The 12,894-nt window shown below is 37.8% G+C and overlaps 1 pseudogene; it reads right to left on the bottom strand.

The window, feature by feature from the left end:
• Positions 1–3,063: 3,063 nt before the first annotated feature.
• Positions 3,064–3,635, bottom strand: LOC118618895 (annotated as a pseudogene).
• Positions 3,636–12,894: the final 9,259 nt, after the last annotated feature.

The following is a 12,894-nucleotide window of genomic DNA, read 5'->3' as shown; positions in this document are numbered from 1 at the left end:
ACAAAGAAACGTGTCTCAAATGAAAGAACAGAACAAAACTCCTGAAAAGAACTAAATGAAATGGAGACAAGCACTCTAACAGATACAGAGTTCAAAACAATCAGGGATCTTAGTGAGGACCTCAAGAGCATAATAAAGGACCAGTCAGAAACGAAGGATGCACTAACTGAAATATAGAATAATTCACAGGGTATCAATAGTAGATTAGGTGAAACTGAGAAGCAAACCATCGATTTGGAAAATAAGGAAACAAAAAATACCCAATCAGAACAGCAAAAAGAAAAAAGAATCCAAAAAAAATGAGGATAGTATAAGGAGCCACTGAGACAACTTGAAGCGTACCAATATTCGGATGTGGGGGTGCCAAAAGGAGAAGAGAGAAAAGAAGAAATTGAAAACCTATTTAAAAAAATAATGACAGCCCTGGCCGGTTTGGCTCAGTGGTTAGAGCATCGGCCTGCGGTCCTGAGAGACCCAGGTTCGGTTCCCGCTAAGGGCGTGTACCTCGGCTGCAGTTTGTCCCCGGCCCTGGTCAATTGTGCGGGTGGCAGCCACTCGATGTGTTCCTTTCACATCGATGTTTTTCTCTCTCTCTCTGTTCCTCTCTCTCCCTCACACTCTACCTGAACAAAAAAATGGAAAAAAGTCCTCAGGTAAGGATAAAAATAAAAAAATAATGACAGAAAACTTCCCTAATTTGATGAAAGAAATAGCCATACAAGTCCAGGAAGCACAGCGAATCCCAAACAAGCTGAACCCCAAGAGACCCACACCAAGACACATCATCATCAAAATGCAAAAGGTTAAAGGACTTACGGTCAAGATGGCGGCGTAGGTAAATGCGGTATTGCGTCCTCCCACAAGCACATCAAAGTTACAACTAAACTACAGAACAATCATCATTCAAAACTGCCTGAAATCGAGCTGAATGGAAGTCCTACAACTACGGAATTAAAGCAGCAGCCACATCAAGACTGATAGGAGGGGGCAGAGGCAGACGGGCTGGTCCCACACCCACGTGTGGTGGATACAAATCAGGAGGATACCTCGGCTGGGAAGGTCCTCTCTGAGGACTGAGGGGTCCCCATCCCACACCAGGTGCCCCGCTAAGGGTTCCAGTGCCAGAAAGAGAAGTCCCCATAATTTCTGGCTGGAAAAACGAGCGGGAACTGAGGCTCAGTGAGGCTGAGGTGGCTGGAGCCCCAGGCAGCTCCTCTTAAAGGGCCCGTGCACAGACTTACTTGGACTCTCTCCCTCTAAGCTTGGAGGAGAGGAAGCTCGAAGGGCACCAGAGACATACAGGGAAGAACTGAGATGTTTGGCATTGGAGTGAGGGCTGGAGCGGGGTTTTCTCCGGAACATACATACTGTCAGAAGCCTTTGTTCCTTTGGTGAGCCCTTCCCTGGGGCGGCAGAAAGCTGCCATATCTGGGACTCCAAAAACCTGGCTCATACTGGTTGCCCCGCCCTGGTGATTCCCTGAGGCCCTGCCCCACCCAACTTTCAGGCCCACCTAAGCTGTTGCCAGTTGCTTAACCATAGGATTGGCCTGTCTTGGATCCTGCTTCAGGTTTTTCTAAATACTTTCAAACAAGCAGCATCTAGTCTCAGCTAGCCCCTCACCTCTTGTTAAGTAATACATAGAAACAAACACAGGGAGGCAGCCAAAATGAGGAGACAAAGAAACAGGTCCCAAATGAAAGAACAGAAAAAAATCTCCAGGAAAAGAACTAAGCGAAATGGAGATAAGCAACCTGACAGATGCTGAGTTCAGAATACTGCTTATAAGGATGCTCAATGAACTTAGTGAGAACCTCAGTGAACTTAGGGAGGGCTTCAAGAGCATTAAAAAGGACCAGTCAGAAATGAAGGCTTCACAATCAGAAATGAAGGAAGCACTACTGAAATAAAGAATACTTTATACAGATTCAATAGTAGAGTAGTAAAGCCAAGAAGGAAACCATTGATTTGGACTATAAGGAAGTAAAAAAACACCCAATCAGAACAGCAAAAAGAAAAAAGAATCCAAAAAAATGAGGGTAGTGTAAGGAGCCTCTGGGACAACTTCAAGCGTGCCGACATTCACATCTTGGGGGTGCCAGAAGGAGGGTGCCAGAAGGAGAAGAGGGAGAACAAGAAATCAAAAACCTATTTGAAACAATAATGGCAGAAAACTTCCCTAACTTGGTGAAGGAAACAGACATAGAAGTCCAGGAAGCACAGAGTACCAAACAAGATGAACCCCAAGAGGCCCACACCAAGACACATCATCATCAAAATGCAAAAGGTTCAAGACAAAGAGAGAATCTTAAAAGCAGTAAGAGAAAAGCAATTAGTTACCTACAAGGGAGTTCCCATAAGACTGTCAGCTGATTTCTCAAAAGAAACTTTGCAGGCCAGAAGGGAGTGGCAAGAAATATTCAGAGTAATGAAAAGCAAGAACCTAAAACCAAGATTACTCTATCCTGCAAAGCTGTCATTTAGAATCGATAGTTATATAAAGACTTTCTCAGACAAGAAAAAGTTAAAGGAGTTCATCACCACCAGTCATTATTATATAAAATGTTGAAGAAAAAGATAAAATATATGAACAAACAAAATGGCAATGAATATATATCTATTGACAATGGAATCTACAAACAAAATGAACAGGCAGATACAGAGATACAGAGAACATTTTGTTGGTTGCCAGGTGGGAGGGGGGTTGGGGTAATGGGTGAAAAAAGTGAAGGGATTAAGAAGAACAAATTGGTTGCTAGACTGACAAACCTCAAAGAGAAGGGGGTTGGGGGTTGGGAAGAAATAAACTAAAGAACTTATATGCATAACCTATGGACACAGACAACAGTGTGGGAAAAGGCAGAGGGGGGCAGGAGTGGGGAGGAGGGTGTCAATGGGGGAAAAGTGAGGAACATCTGTAATACATTCAATAATAAAGATTAAAAAAAATTTTAAATTAAAAAATAAACGTAAAAAATAAACTGTAAAAAAAATGCAAAAGGTTAAAGACTAAGAGAGAATAATTCGGCATCTTGGTGTTTCTATAGCGGGACAGCTTAGATCTTATTCACCAGCCTGCTGAACTGTTCCTTTTTCAGAAACATAGATACCATCCAAAATTTTTCTGATATCCTTGTTTTTAACTGTCGTGGCTTGCTGAATCTAAGCAGCTGAATTTCCTTCAAGAATCAACTCATCTTTCTGGACTTGAGATACTGAACAAGCAACACCTGACCTCATCCGAACTCTGCAGATGTATTTTTCGCCCAGGAAATTTCGGATTTCAACAAGAGAACCATTCTCCCGAATAACAACATTGATGGGGGGTGAGTGTACACAGACCTCATCTTGTAACGGAAGCCCAGTGTAACACCCTTTATCATGTTTTGCACATGGCGGCAGATAGTGCGAACAATGACCAGTTCCTTTTTATTTCCCCACCATTTGTCACCCCAGAGCCTCTTCTTTTTCTTTCCAAGGAGACTGAGTTCTACATTGATATGGTTGAAGTCCCTCTGCAGGGTGCCTCTGGGGCCCTTCACAATAACTGTGTGTCCCTTTCTAGTGATGTTGACATTTTCTGGGGTGTCGACAGTCTGATTGCTGAGAATGGTCTTCATCCTCACAGTAGATGCGGCAAAGAACCAAAGAGAGAATCTTAAAAGCACAAGAGAAAAGCAGTTAGTTACCTACAAGGGAGCTTCCATAAGGCTGTCAGCAGATTGCTCAAAAGAAAATTTGCAGCCCAGAAGGGAGTGGCAAGCAATATTCAAAGTGATGAAAAGCAAGGACCTATAACCAAGATTATTCTATTCTGCAAAGCTATCATTTAGAATCGATGGACATATAAAGAGTTTCCCAGCCCTGGTTGCTTTGGCACAACGGCTAGAGCATTAGCCCGTGGATGGAAGAGTAGCCGGTTCAAGGGCAAGTTCCTAGGTTGTGGTTCAGTCCCTGGCCCTTGTCAGGGTCGTGTGGGAGGCACCCAATTGATATATTTCTCTCACATCATGTTTCTCCCTCTTTCTCTCTCTCCTTCCCACTTTATCTGAAGATAAATGGAAAAGTATCTTCGGGTGAGGATTAAAAAAAAAAAGTTTCCCAGACAAGAAAAGCTAAAGGAGTTCATCACCACCAAACCAGTATTATATGAAATGTTAAAGGGTTTTCTTGAAGAAGAAGATCAAAAATATGAACAAGAAAATGACAATAAATACATATCTATCAACAATTAATCTACAAACCAAATGAACAAGCAGAACAGAAACAGATTAATAGATACAGAGAACTTTTTGTTGATTGCCAGATGGGAAGGGGGTTGGGCAATGGGCAAAAAAGGTGAAGGCATTAAGAAGTACAAATGGATTGTTAGACTGATGAACTTCTAAGGGAAGGTAGGGAGGTGGGAAGAGATAAACCAAAGAATTTATATGCATATATAAATAACTAATGGATACAGACAATAGTGTGGGGAAGGCAAGGAAGGGGGTGGAAGCAGGGAGGAAAAGGTCAATGGGGGGGAAAATGTGGACATCTGTAAAACATTGAACAATAAAGATAAGTTTAAAAATAAATAAATGAATGAATGAATGAATGAATGAATGAATAAATAAATAAATAAATAAATAAATAAATAAATAAATATTTCACTTAAGAATGTCCTTGATTCCTGGCAGGTGTGGCTCAGTGGTTGAGCATCGACCCATGCACCAAGAGGTTGCTAGTTTTGATTCCGGATCAGAGCATAATCACAGGTTGTGAGCCAAATCCCCAATGTAGGGCATGTAGGAGGCAGCCAATCAATGTTCTCTCTTATGGATGTTTCTATCTCTCTCTCCCTCTCTCTTTAAAATCAATAAAAAGAAAAAATTTTTTTTAAAATAATAAAATGGAAAGAATAATACTGATTAAATGCCTGATGAATATATTTTAAAAAAGAAAAGAATGTCTTGATGAAGTAATAAAATTAGTAATTTTATCAAAACTTAATCCTGAGTACATCTTTTTTCAATATTCTGCATGACTAAATGGGAAGTACACATGAAGCACTTCTGATATACACAGTATGATGGTTATCTCAAGGAAAAGTATTTCTGCTATTGTTTGAGTGATAAGCTGAACTAACTACTTTTCTTGGGACAGCATTCCTTTTTTTTTTTTTTTTTTAAATATGTTGTATTGATTTTTTGGAGAGAGACAGAAACATCGATGAAAGAGAAACATCGATTAGTTGTCTTCTGCACGCACCCTGACCAAGAATCCAACTGGCAACCGCTTGGTCCATGGCTCACCGCTCAACTACTGAGTCACACTGGCTGGGCTGGAACATCACTTTTACTTGAAATAATTGATAGGCAAGCTATTGTTATTGAGACATGGATATTTGGCAGTTTGTTTCTTTCCCTCAAGTATGAATGAAGTGAGTCTATTGCTTCAAGCAAAACAACTGGTAGTATATGTTGCTAATGGTAAAATTCAAACTTTCAAGTAAAAATTAGAATTTTAGAAATTCCCATTCAAAACCATGGGCTTTTCAGCTTTCTGATACTTAAAAACTTCTTTGATGGGATCAAAGATGATGTCAAATCAAGTAACTTTTGATACTGTACAATGAGATTACCAACATTTGTAATATCTACAAACTTCAGTGGACCATTATTTTCCAAATGACCAGAACATAATATTATAAAATCATGCATGTTGAAAAAATGCAATCAAAGTATAAGATATATCAATGGATTTTATTGTAACAGAATTTATAAAAGTTCATTGACATGTTTTCAGATTCTATACTGCAACTAACATTTAAGAAATTGATGTTATTCTGTTTTAGGGTAGTATCAAAGAATATACACACTTATCTCAAAAGACTTAAAATACTCTTCCCTTTTCCAACTACATATGTGTTAGAGACCAAGTTTTCTTTATATACTTCTACCAAAATTATATACTGCAAAAAATTAATGGAAGAAGCAGATCAAGAATCCAGCCTGTATTCTATTAAATTAGACACTAAAGAGATTTTTTTAAATGCAAAACAATTTTCTTTTTCTTTCCATTTTTTATTTGAGAAAATGTAGTTATTTTTCTTTTTTTTAAACATTATTTTAAATGTCCATACCTTCTTATTTTTTTCTAAATGTCAGAATTCTCGGTCAGACTTAAACATACTTTGAAACAAATTCTTGGCAACCTCCAAATTATTCTTGGTGAACTTGCTTGTAGTTATTTTTCACAAAAATATACTATATTTATGTTTACATTTCAGGAGCTTATTGTACATTTTAATGAAAATTATCATTTTTCATCTTCACCTGAGGACATGTGGTTTATTGATTTTACTTTTTTATGTCCTTACCCAAGGACATTTTTGCATTTATCTTCAGTAAGAGCGGGAGGGAGAAAGGGAGGAAGAGAGAGAACAGAAACATTTACGTGAGCCATAGCAATCAGACATGAAGAAAAAATTGGAAAGGAGGAAGTGAAACTGTCATTATTTGCAGATGACATGATATTATACATAGAAAACCCTAAAGACTCCAACAAAAATCTACTAGACTTAATAAATAAATTTGGCAAAGTAGCAGAATACAAAATTAACGTCAAGAAATCGACGGCATTCTTATACACCAATGATGAACTCACAGAAGGAGAAACTGAAAACACAATCTTATTTACCATCGCGGCAAAAAAATTAAGATACCTAGGAATAAACTTAACCAAATAGGTAAAGGACCTATTTGCAGAAAACTACAGGACATTAAAAAAAGAAATACAGGAAGATATAAAAAAGTGGAAGCACATACCTTGTTCTTGGATTGGAAGAATTAACATCATTAAGACGTCCATATTACCCAAAGCAATCTATAGATTCAATGCAATCCCCATCAAAACACCAACGACATATTTCACAGAACTAGAACAAATACTTCAAAAGTTAATATGGAACCAAAAAAGACCCTGAATAGCCACAGCAATCTTGAAAAAGAAGGGCAAAGTAGGTGGGATCACAATACCAGATATCAGGTTATACTACAAAGCAACTGTAATCAAAACAGCCTGGTACCGGCACAAGGACAGGCATATAGACCAGTGGAACAGAATAAAGAATCCAGAAATGGACCCAAGGCAATATGCTCAATTAATATTTGACAAAGGTGGCAAGAGCATACAGTGGAGTAAAGACAGCCTCTTTAATAAATGGTGTTGGGAAAATTGGACAGCTACATGCAAAAAAATGAAAGTAGACCATCAACTTACACCATACACAGAAATAAACTCAAAATGGATAAAAGACTTAAATGTGACCTGTGAATCCATAAAAATTCTAGAAGAAAATGTAGGCAACAAAATTTTGGACATCATACATGGCAGCAGAATTTTCACTGATACATCACCTAAGGCAACAGAAACAAAGGAAAAAATGAACACATGGGACTACATCAAACTCAAAAGCTTCTGCACAGCAAAAGAAACAACCATCAAAATGGAAAGGCAACCCACTGTATGGGAGAACATCAGTGCCAATGATACATCAGATAAGGGGTTAATTTCCAAAATATATAGAGTACTCATACAACTCAACAAAAGGAAGACAAAGAACCCAATTAAAAAATGGACAGAGAAGCTAAATAGACACCTCTCCAAACAGGACATACAAATGGCCAAGAGACATATGAAAAAATGCTAAACATCACTAATCATCAGAGAGATGCAAATTAAAACAACAATGAGGTATCACCTCACACCTGTCAGAATGGCCGCCATCAACAAATCATCAAACAAGTGTTGGTGAGGGTGTGGAGAAAGAAGGACTCTAGTACACTGCTGGTGAGAATGCAGACTGGTGCAACCACTATGGAAAACACTATGGTGTTACCTCAAAAAATTAAAAATTGAACTTCCATTTGACCCAGTGATCCCACTTCTCGGAATATACCCTAAGAAGCCTGAAACACCAATCAGAAAGAATATATGTACCCCCATGTTTATAGCAGCACTATTTACAATAGCTAAGATCTCGAAAGAGCCCAAGTGTCCATCAGTAGACGAATGCATAAAAAAGCAGTGGTACATATACACAATGGAGTACTATGCAGCTCTAAGAAAAAAAAATCTATCCTTTGAGACGACATGGAGGGACCTGGAAAGTATTATCCTAAGTGAAAGAAGCCGAGCAGAAAAAGAAATACCACATGATCTCACTTATATATGGAATATAATGAATATAAAAGTCTGAGGAATAGGCAGACCCAGAAACACGGAAGTAGGGTACAGACTGACAACCCTCAGAAGAGGGAGTGGTGGGGGTTGGGAAGAGATAAACCACGGAACTTATAAGCATGTATACATTACCAATGGACAAGGACAACAAAGCCAGGGATGGGGCGGGGGGGAGGGAAGGGTTATGTGGAGGAGGGTGTCAATGGGGTGAAAAAGGAGAAACATCTGTAACAAAATTAAAAAAAAAAAAGAATAAGAGGGTAAGCCATTTAAGTTCAGAATTGAGGTGCTTACAGTTTTTGTTAAGAAGTCAGGATATTTTAGGATGAACCTGGTGTTTTTCATAGTGATCGCCTTCTGCACTAATGTAGAAAAAAAGAAAAAAGAAACATTTACGTGAGAGAGACACATCAAGTGGTTGCCACCCACACAACCCCAACCGGGGCCGGGGACAAACTGCAACTGAGGTATGTGCCCTTAGCAGGAACCAAACCCAGGACTCTCTGGTCCATGGGCTGATGCTCTAACCACTGAGAAAACCAGCCAGAGCTTTTTAAAATTGATTTTAGAGAGAGGGGAAGGAGAAAGAGAGAGAGAGAAACAGGGATGTGAGAGAGAAACATCAATCAGTTGCCTCCCATATGCACCTCAACCAGGGACTGAACCTGCAACCTAGGTATGTGCCCTGACAGGGAATTGACCTGGCAACCTTTTGGTATATGGAATGACTCTCCAAGCAACTGAGCCATACCAGCCAGGGCCATAATTTTTCAGTTTTCATTTCTAATGCCTTAAATATAATAGATATAGCCCACACAAACAAAAACTTTTTGACTCTTCAATAAGTTTTGATAGTCTAAAGAGGCCCCGAGACTTAAAAGTTTGAGACTTGCTGATCTATAATGTACTACCTATCATATAATTTACAAAAATACATATATCTGATATATCAAAAAACAGCAACAATAGAAAGAGAGCTCTAGAAACCAGTGATCTTTGTGAAGGACTGACACTTCTCTAGGTAAACCTTTTAATTAGTATTAATTTTGGAACCACATTAATGTTTTAAATACTAAAAAAAATAAAATAAAATAAAAAGAATGTAGAACTATAGACTGGAATATAAATTTTAAAAATAAACTTAAATGTATTTCAAAAGAGTAACAGTCACATTGAAAAGGTTAGAAGAAAGAACTAACTTAAGTAACTTTTAAACATAGTCTTTTGACCTTATACCTTCAGACTAAAGAAAATAAATAAATAAATACTGAATTATAATAGCAGGTTTGTTCTTTGCAGAGACATGTCTGGTATACTCTAAGACTGAACAAGTAATAATTATCTTGAGAGTAATGAGAAACAGGTTTCTGTCAGAGAAGATAATTAAAACTATGAAAAGTGGAAAGATTGAAATGAGTCCTGTGGCATTGGACCGAAATGTATCAGTATGAATGCATAGTTTTCAACGTATGGATACAGAGGTGCGAATGTGTGTGTGCACTTGCATTCTACCCCTGCCCACTGAGAGGGCCTAGAAGTAATGACACTCCAGAAGTAATATGCACACATAGAGCCCATGTCTTAGTTTCTAAATACCATTCTCTACTGAAACTAACTAGGGCTTTTTGGAGAAATGATTGATTTCAGGGCTGAGGCAGGGAAAAATCAATATGAACCTGGAACATTATGTCATTTCAGAAAATAAGAAAGTCCTCAAAGAATGGTGAGTCAAGTCACAAGAATAAGGGGGTCAGTCTGAGGAGCTCCTGCTGGCCAAATTTAAAACAATCTGAGCACCAACAAACAAAAATAGTAGTTAGTTATAATCCACTGAATAAAAGGATTCCATAAATCCAAAGAGATATAAATAAACAAGCAAATGGGGAAGGAGAAGCACTTCTGTATAGCAGAATACCAACAAATAAATATAAATGATGGTGTTAGATATCACCAATTGATAAATACAATAGTAATATTTGATTCAGGTTAGAATCATAATGAATTAGACACCATCTTAACTTTACTCAGTAAGGCAGTGACTTTCGATCGGTGTGCTGCAAGAATTTTTAAAACATGTAGTCAGAGGCACAGACCTCTTTCCCCTTAGATTGTCAACTAAAAAAATGACAACAGCCAACACGACAATAGTAGGCTGGTGTGAATGTCCTGTCATATAATGGAGTTGCATCTTTTTGGTCACTTTGCATAATAAAATTGCATCTGATTGGTTAATTCTGGGTGCCAGAAATCCTTATATACAAGTATAGAGGCACCTGATTTTTTAAAAAGTCACGTTGAAGTAAAAAGGGTAGGTAATTAATACTATTATGACTTGTGTGTGATTCAATCAAAATTCTATTTTTTATCAGATGGGCAAAAATATATATATTTTTTGGTGTGAAACAAATTTTAGTAATTAGTTTATGTGTGCCATGAGACAAAAAAGTTTGAAAATTGCTGCAGTAAGGGGATGTCAACATTGAAACTAACTACCACCTAATATGATGCACTAAGGACATTAATGTGACTTTTATGATATATCTGTCAAAAATGCACAGCCTCAATCTGACTATGAAGAAACATGAGATAATGCCAAAGTGAGGGTCATACTGTAAAATAATAGATCTTTACTCTTCAAAAATGCCAAGGTCATGAATAACTAAGACAGACTCTTCCAGATTAAAGAAGACTAAAGAGATAGTCTAATTAAATACAAGTGTGACCCTAGACTGGCTCTTAGTTTAGAAATTTTTGTTTCTTATGAAGGACAGTATCTGACAATTAGCAAATTATGAGTCCGGTCTGTATATTGAATAATACTATTATATTAATGTTAGTTTCTTAATTTTGATAAATGCATTATGTCGGAGGAAATCCTTGTTCTTAGGAAATACACACTGAAGTATTTTGGGTTTAAAGGGCAACATATCTTCAACTTATTCTAAAATGATTCAGGAAAATAGACATATATGTGGGAAATGAATGAAAGAATGTGTGTGTGTGTGTGTGTGTGTGTGTGTGTATAAAATAATAAACCACATCTGGGAAATCTGGGTGGTGAAGAGTATATGGGGGAGTTCTTGTACTATCCTTACCAATTTTATGTAAAGCTGAAATTATATGAAAATTAAAAATTACAAAAGTAAATGAGGCCCTAGCTGGTGAGGGTCAGTTGGCTGAAGTGTTGTCCCATGCACTGAAGGGTCTTAGGTTCAATTCCCAGTCAGGGCACATGCCTGCATTGCGGGTTTTGATATCTGGTCAGGGTACATCTGTAGGGTAGTCAGTCAACTGACTGACGTTTCTCTCTCACAGCCATGTTTGTCTCTCTTTCTCCCTCTCCCTTCCTCTTTCTTTAAAATAAAAAATTAAATAAAAGTAAACGAGGAAGTAAAATTAATTCTGACACATACAATAACATAGATTGACCTTGGAGACATTATGCTAAATGAAATAAGCCAGACTCAAAAGGACAAATAGGGTATGATTCAACTTATATAAGGGACCTAGAAAGGTCAAGTTCATAGAGACAGAAACTAGAATAGATGTTGCCAGGGGCTGGGGGCAGGCAGAATGGGGAGTTATTGTTAAATGGATGCAGAGTTTCAGTTTGGCATGATGAGAAAAGTTCTGGAGCTGGTGACAGTTGATGATGATAGCACAATGGTGTGAATGTACTCAATGACACTGAATTGTACATAAAAATAGTAATCTGACATTATGTATTTTTTACCACACATACAAAAAAAGTAACAAGGGTTGAGAGGCCCAGATTTATACTTTAACCCCACAACACCAACCTTACTTCCCAGAACTGATTACAACTGCAGTTTCATTCTACAAAAATATTTACGGAACAGCCTGCTTCCTCACCAGAGATCTTGTAACATCTTGCCAATCAAAGTGAGAAAGCCTGTTTAAATAATAGTGATAAGCTGGTTTAAGAGGTCATTTTAATCACTATAGTAATTGGCCAACAACCTGTTTGCAGGGTGACACTTCCAAGGATGCTGGTGACACTGAGAAATCAGGCATTTTGCAAGCCTTTCCTTTTTGCACCCTGTGACCTCTATAGTGTGAACAGGAAAAATAAAGCAAAGTAAAATAGCTGATTTGTACAGTCTAAGTTCCGGCACCAGCCTGACCTGAACTAGGCCTATGTTCTCATCTAGGTTACTCATTATTTTTTAATAGTATAAACAATGGTAAAGTGTTTTCTATACTTTAAGTGTTTGTAGTAATTGCCTATACAGTGTCAAATATTAAGGCACAGTAAATCTTGTCTTATTTTTAGAAAGGTAAAGTACCAAGTGAAAAAATGACTTCCTTTTTCACATCCACACTGAAATTTCAAGACTTTAATTTTTTAAAACCCTATCAACCAGACTCTGCCTCTAATTCATTCTAGAGAAAACTACAAGCTTCATCTTTCTAAAGTGTTACCAAGTTGTCATTTCCTACAGAATAAGGCCCTGACCCCACCTCAGTCTAGTAATTTGACTTTAACATACTTTTTTTTTTTTCTTTTTTTTATCCTCACCCGAGGATATTTTTCCATTTTTTGTACAGATAGAGTGGGAGGGAGAGAGAGAAAGGGGAGAGAGAAACATCGACGTGAAGAGACACATCGAGTGGGTGCCACCCGCACGACCAACCAGGGCCGGGGACAAA

The sequence above is a fragment of the Molossus molossus genome, unplaced genomic scaffold (assembly GCF_014108415.1).
Source record: "Molossus molossus isolate mMolMol1 unplaced genomic scaffold, mMolMol1.p scaffold_m16_p_6, whole genome shotgun sequence".
Taxonomy (NCBI): domain Eukaryota; kingdom Metazoa; phylum Chordata; class Mammalia; order Chiroptera; family Molossidae; genus Molossus; species Molossus molossus.
Note: the sequence above shows the minus strand (reverse complement) of the source record. Positions and strands in the feature narration are given on the sequence as shown.